The sequence below is a fragment of the Cnephaeus nilssonii genome (assembly GCF_951640355.1).
Source record: "Cnephaeus nilssonii genome assembly, chromosome: 6".
NCBI classification, from domain to species: domain Eukaryota; kingdom Metazoa; phylum Chordata; class Mammalia; order Chiroptera; family Vespertilionidae; genus Cnephaeus; species Cnephaeus nilssonii.
The window spans coordinates 97799194-97805974 of record NC_137077.1 but is presented as its reverse complement, the minus strand read 5'-3'; the positions used below and the strand labels follow the sequence as shown (position 1 = coordinate 97805974).

At 42.4% G+C, this 6781-nt stretch overlaps 1 pseudogene across 1 annotated transcript; it reads left to right on the top strand.

Annotated features, from left to right (window-relative positions):
• The first annotated feature begins 5081 nt into the window (after positions 1-5081).
• LOC307101128 (heat shock protein HSP 90-beta-like) lies at positions 5082-6565 on the top strand (annotated as a pseudogene). The gene is made up of 2 exons: positions 5082-5269; positions 5480-6565. The product of its transcript is annotated as a heat shock protein HSP 90-beta-like (transcript).
• The last annotated feature ends 216 nt before the right edge of the window (positions 6566-6781 follow it).

The window sequence follows — 6781 nt, the reverse complement described above, 5'->3', positions numbered from 1 at the left end:
ATTTTTTTCACTAATGTGCTTTTTCTGTTCCAGGGTCTTATTTGGGATCCCACATTGTACTTACTATAGTCATCATGTCCCTCAGTCTTCTCCAATCTTTGACAGTTTCTTAGTCTTTCCTTGTTTATCATGAACTTGACAGCTTTGAAGAGTGCTGGCCAGATATTTTGTCGAATGTTCCTTAATTTGGGTTTGTCTGATGTTTTCTTTGGTTAAACTATGGTATGGATTTGAAGAAGACCCAGAGGTAAAGTGCCTGAGAAGAAATTCATTTTTTAAAGACTTCTCAATGTCTTTAATGCTAATATATGAATTCTCAAGAGGAAAAGCTATTTCTTACAGAACAAATTTCAAGGAAAATATATCAAAAGTTAATTTTCTTATGTATCCTCTATTTCTCCTGTATGTTTCTACCCATTATATTTGCTATCAGATATCTGAGTTTGTTCTCAACACTTTAAATCTGCGCAGCAATAAATGGTCTTGGCTTTTTCTTTTTCTTTTTCTTTTTCTTTTTTTTAATATATATTTTATTGATTACTGAGAGGAAGGGAGAGGGAGAGAGAGATGATAGAAACATCAATGATGAGAGAGAATCATTGATTGGCTGCATCCTGCATGCCCCCTACTGGGGATCGAGCCAGAAACCCAGGTATGTGCCTTCGAATGGAATGGAATTGGGACCTTTCAGTCCGCAGGCCGATGCTCTATCCACTGAGCCAAACCAGCTAGGGCTTGGCTTTTTCTTTCAATGGTCTTGTCACACCCCACGCTGGGCTAGTTGCAGTGGGAGAGCTGAAGTCACAAAGTCGTTAACACAGGTCCTTACTTTCAAACTCACTTTTAGTTGGAGAGACAGGGTGTTGCAAAATGATCTAAACCAACTTGGTTTCACGGTCATCAGGTCCTTCTTGGTGAATGGCAGTGGCTTCCAGTGATCAGAGATGCATGGAGGAATACAGATGCCTCCTGCCCAACCACCTCCCTACCAGGTGGTATGTAATAATGACAGCAAGTCTTAGGCCACATTCTGAAATGTGAACTGACTTTTGTTTGCAAGCAAGTACAAACACCATGCTCTCTGTTCTTTCAGACATTCCAACAAACACCTTGCATGAAAGCTTGACCAGAGGCAAATGTGACTGTGTTCTGACAATAGATCAACTCAATCATACCAAATGGTAGAAGACTCCAGTAAGTGAAAAACCCAGGATTGAGTGGGGTTTAGACCTCAGGTTCTTTCTATTCTGCCCAAGAGAGGACATGCATGGCTGTCTAAGTCTTTCTGGTCCATTGTACAAGTCTAGCTTGATCACTGCTCATTCTTTAAATGGAAGCTAGCCTACATCCCTTACCCAAGGAACAAGTCCTCTGGTAGAGAATTAAGTAAGGATGTTTGAAGTAGTGCAGCCCCCTCTAGACTGTTGAGACTTGCCAGGGTTTTTAAAAGGTTCACTAATCACTCTTAATGTATAAGTTCCTCATTAAGATATTTCAACTGCTAATTAAGAGCTTCAGGTTGTGGATTAAAATTAATTTACACACATATTATACAGTTAGAGACAAAAGTTGAAGTAATTATAATATAGTGTGATAAGAACAGATAAAGGTATGTATGAGGCACTCTGAGAGCCCACATATGGAGCTGGGCTGAGTAAGGGTAGGGTTCATAGTAAGGGGGTTAGAGAAGCTTCCAGAGAAGGCGATCTTAACCAGAGCTCCGAAAAATGACTGGATATTCATCAGGGAGGCCAAGGTGAGAAAGGGATTCCAGGTGGAGGGAGGTGGCAGGAAAGAGCCCAGAGGGTCGTAGGCTTGGGATAGGCATGGCATGGGAATCACAGAGGAGAGGGTGGCAGTAATGGAGGTGGGAAAGGTAAGGGAGTGCAAGTCTTAACGTTCACCCCAGACTGAGAAGTGTGGATTTGATCCTATGGGTAACAGGAAACCACTTAGAGGGTTTCATTATTTTTTTAATGCTCATCCTCCCACCCTCTCCCCTTTGGTAACTATCAGTTTGTTCTCTGTATCTATGGGTCTGTTTCTGTTTGTTCATTTGTGTGCTTCTTAAAAATTCCACTGATGAGTAAAGTCATATGGCATTTGTCTTTCTGTCTGACTTATTTCACTTGGCACAATACTCTCAATGACCATCCATGTTGTCACAAATGGTAGGATTTCTTTCTTTTTTATGCCTGTACAATATACTATTATGTATATGTATCACATCTCTATCCAATCATGTATTGATGGACATCTAGGTTGTTTCCATATCTTGGCTATTGTAGATAATGCTGCAATGAACATAGGAGTACATATATCTTTTCAAATTAGTGTTTTTGCATTAGAAAATTTTAAGTAGGATGTAAACTACCTGATCAGATTTCTATTTTCCAGGGGTATCTCTAGCAGCACACAGAGGGAAGGTGGGAGGGAGAAGGAACTGGAATCAGAGTGGCCAGTTAGAACTTAGGGTAATGGTTCTGGCAAGAGACAGTGGACAACAGTGTTTGTGAGGGAGCTACTAGTATAATAAAATTATCTTATTGAACACTTACTCTGAGCCAGGTTCTACGCTAAGCAAATTCCATATATTAATTCATTTCATCCTCATAACCTTACAAGGTTGGTACTGTTATCATCTCCATTTTAGAAATAGAGGCCCAGATAAGTTTGTCAAATACCAGACACCCAATTATATTTGTGTTTCATATAAACGAGGAGTATTTTTAGTATAAATATCTTATACTTTGCACATACTTTTTTATATTTAGTATAAATATGCAATACTTTTTGGAATTTGGCATCCTAGGCCCAGAAAGCTGAAGTGAGCTGCTCAAGGTGTGTTAGCCGCCAAATTGCAGCGCCAGAATTGGAATTGGGGCAGGCTGCTGAGAGCTGAGCTGGGCTCCATGGTGCCTCCACTAAGCCACCTGCACAGGTAAAGCAGGGCGGGATCTCCACCCACCCATGGGAACCTTGCCCAAGCAGTTGGTTAATCACCAGGGAGCCCTTCCTTCGCCCTTTAATCTTCCTGTTCTCTGAGGGCCTATTTCTTAGAAGAGGACGCAAAATTCCCTTAAGCCTTAAGTCTTAATGCTTAGAACAAAACGGATGCCCTGTGACTAAGTAACTACCTCTCCCAACTTTCACTGCCTGGAGGGATCTGAAGGCATGTAAGGATTTCCATTTCCCTCAGCAAATGAGCGCTATAATTAGGAGCTTACTCAACTTGATCTTCACACAATGTGCACTCACTGCTCTGCTTTCCTGTTGCTACCAGCCTGGGATATAAAACATAATTAAACAGAAATGTTTAACAGATTTAATAAGGTTTCACCTGAGGCACAAAAGACAATTGTATTTTTAACATTGGAATGTTTCACATATTCAGCAAATGAATCCCAGGTGTGGGCAGTACAATGTGGTCCAGGGTGGGATTACCACCCTTAAGAGTTTTGTGAAGAAGGCAGATATGAAAAACAGACCCAGAACAACTGGGATGTGGAGGGGGCTGTGGGAGTCCAGAGCAGGGAGCTCATGTGCCCTGGAAGAAGGTGGGATCACCTGCCCATGGGCATCACTTCAGTGTGTTAGCAATGCAGTATATGCCCCCTCCCCTCCCCCACCCCCCCACCCCCGCGCCAGACCTACAGCGTCAACTTGCATTTTAACAAGATCTAAGGATGACTCCTATGCACATTAAAATTTGAGAAGCATTACCTTGAAGAACACCAGAGATGACACATAAAATGAATCAGGAAGGATGAATGGTTTTCCAGGTGGGGTCTAAAGGGATGGCATTAGAGGGAGGAATAGCATAAGCAAAGGCATAGAGTTGTGAAGAGAAATTACAGTAGCCCTCCTCCCCTTTATCTATGGGATATATTCCAAGACCCCAGTGGATGCCTGAAAACCTATATATATATATATATTGGTTTATTATCCTATGCATACACATCTTTTCACTTAAAGAGAGTACTTTATGGTTTCTCTTGGGCAAATCTGAATTGCCAGCATCACTACTCTTATACTCTGGGGTCATTATTAAGTAAAATAAGGGTTCCTTAAACACAAGCACTGTGAAACCACAAGATAGATCAGGATAGTGTGAGAATTCATCACTCTATTCAGAATGGAGCACAATTTAAAACTTAAGAATTGTTTATTTCTGGAATTTTCCATTTAATATTTTTGGATCAGGCTCAAAGTGCAGAAAGCAAAACCACAGATAAGGAAGGGACTCCTGTATTTAGGAAACCACACAAAGCTTTGGTATGATGGTACATTGGGGAGTGATTGATGGGTAGGGGACTGGAAAGGCTGGCAAAGACAGCCTTAGAGGGCTGTCAAGATCAAGGATAGCTTGAGGGGAGAAGCAGAGTTTGCCACCTCAAAATATGCCTTTGGGGGGATATTGATTGTTCTAAGTTTGTTATTTTAAGAAACAAGAGTCAAGAAGAACCTTTGCCCTCCCTAACCTCCTAAAAGAATTTAGATAGAGGACCTGCTCCAGTAAGGGAGCCATCTTCATAGATAACTATATTTTTATATAAACTAGGTGTGATAAAAGGGAGGGACCTAGCAAGACCCCTTTGATCAAAGTCCTCACTGTGTCCCACTGTTAAAGTTGGCTCAGGAAACATTTGCTTAGCAAACATTTGCTTTCCATCTCCATGTGAATTGCCTTCCTGCCCTTTGAAGTCCCAAACCACAACAGTGCCCCCCTACCCCCCACATTCCCTTTCTCCTTAGCTCAAGAGGGCAAATAAGCCTTACTGCTCCATTTGTCCTCTGACCCCCTATCTCCTTATTGAACTCCTGTATATACATATGCAGCAAATTTGGTTATTTCTCCTGTAACCTGTCTCATGATTAATTTGATTGCTATTCCAGCCAGAAGAACTTAGGAGAGTAGAAGGAAAATTATTTTTTTCTTCTTTACACTTTCTTGCTTCATCAGAAGGGTTTGATTTTTTTTTTCAAGTAAAATTTTTCAGCAGTTTGTGAGCCAAATACAGTCCCTGCTCTCTAGTACTTGGATCTCGTCACCTTAAAGATGCCTGAGAAAGTGGTGCACCATGGAGAGGAGGAAATGGAGACTTTTGCATTCCAGGCAGAAATTGCTGAAGTCAGATGACTTGGAAGACCTCTTGGCAGTCAAGCACTTCTCTGTAGAAGGTCAGTTGGCATTTGGGGCATTGCTATTCATCCCCCATTGGGCTCCCTTTGACTTCTTCGAGAACAAGAAGAACAACATAAACTCTATGTCCATCATTTATATATCTATATATATAAAAGCCAAGCGACCAGAATGACGGAATGATCAGAATGACCAGTTGCTTTGACGCACACTGTGGCCCCCAATCACCCCCCTGATCAGGGGTGGGGCTGGCTGGCCAACCTCTCACATCCCACATCCCCTCCCCCTGGCTGGCCCTGCCCCAATTGGCCCCAATCAGGGTGGGCTGGCCTCTAGTGTGGTCATAATGGACAGCTGTGATGAGTTGATACCAGAGTACCTGAACTTCATCTGTGGTGTGGTTGACTCTAAGGACCAGCCTCTGAACATCTCCCAAGAAATGCTCCAGCAAAGTAAAATCTTGAAGGTCATTCGTAAAAATATGTTAAGAAGTGCCTTGAGCTCTGCTCTGAGCTGGCAGAAGACAAGGAGAACTATAAGAAAATCTATGAAACATTCTCTAATAACCTAAAGCTTGGACTCCATGAGGACTCGACTAGTCGGGGATGCCTTTCTGAGCTTTTGCACTATCACACCTCCCAGTCTGGAGGTGAAATGACTTCTCTTTCAGAATATGTCTTCCACATGAAGAAGACATAGAAGTCCATCTATTATATCACTGAGGAGAGCAAGTTGCCAAATCTGCTTTTGTGGAGCGACTTGGAAATGGGGCTTTGAAGTAGTATATATGAAGGAGCCTATCGATGAGTACTGTGTGCAGCAGCTCAAGGTGTTTGAATGATAAAGCTTGGTCTCAATTACCAAGGAGGCCTGGCACTACCTAAGGATGAAGAGGAGAAAGAGAAAATGGAAGAGAGCAAGGCCAAGTTTGAGAATCTCTGCAAACGCATGAAAGGAATCTTGGCTATGAAGGTTGAGAAGGTGACAGTCTTCAATAGGCTTTTGTCTTCACCCTGCTGCATTGTGACTAGCTCCTATGGCTGGACAGCTAACATGGAGTGTATCATGAAAGCCCAGACACTTTGGGATAACTTTATAATGGGCAACATGATGGCCAAAAAGCACCTGGAGATCAACCCTGACCAACCCATCGTGGAGACTCTGCACCAGAAGGTGGAGGCAGGCAAGAATGACAAGGCTGTCAAGGACCTTGTGGTGTTACTGTTTGAAACTGTGCTGCTCTCTTCTGACTTTTCACTTGAGGATCATCAGACCTACTCCAACTGCATCTACTGCATGATCAAGTTAGGCCGAGGCATTGATGATGATGAAGTGACAGCAGAAGAACCCAGTGCTGCTGTTCCTGATGAGATAACCCCTGAGGGTGATGAGAATGTCTCTTGCATGGAAGAAGTAGATTAAGCGTTTCTACTTGCAGACCTTGAATCCTCTATGTAGTGTAGCTCCCCCAGCAGCCCTGCATGGCCCTAGTCCACCTGGTTTCCTCTAACTGATGTTTAGTAGTTTTTCTCTCCTGTCTTTGCCTAAGGCAGGTTACAATGGCCTCAAGCCTTCTCTTCTCATATTTGACATTAGGTTTGGATGTTGTGTATTGTTATTTTTTAAAATTTTGTTCTG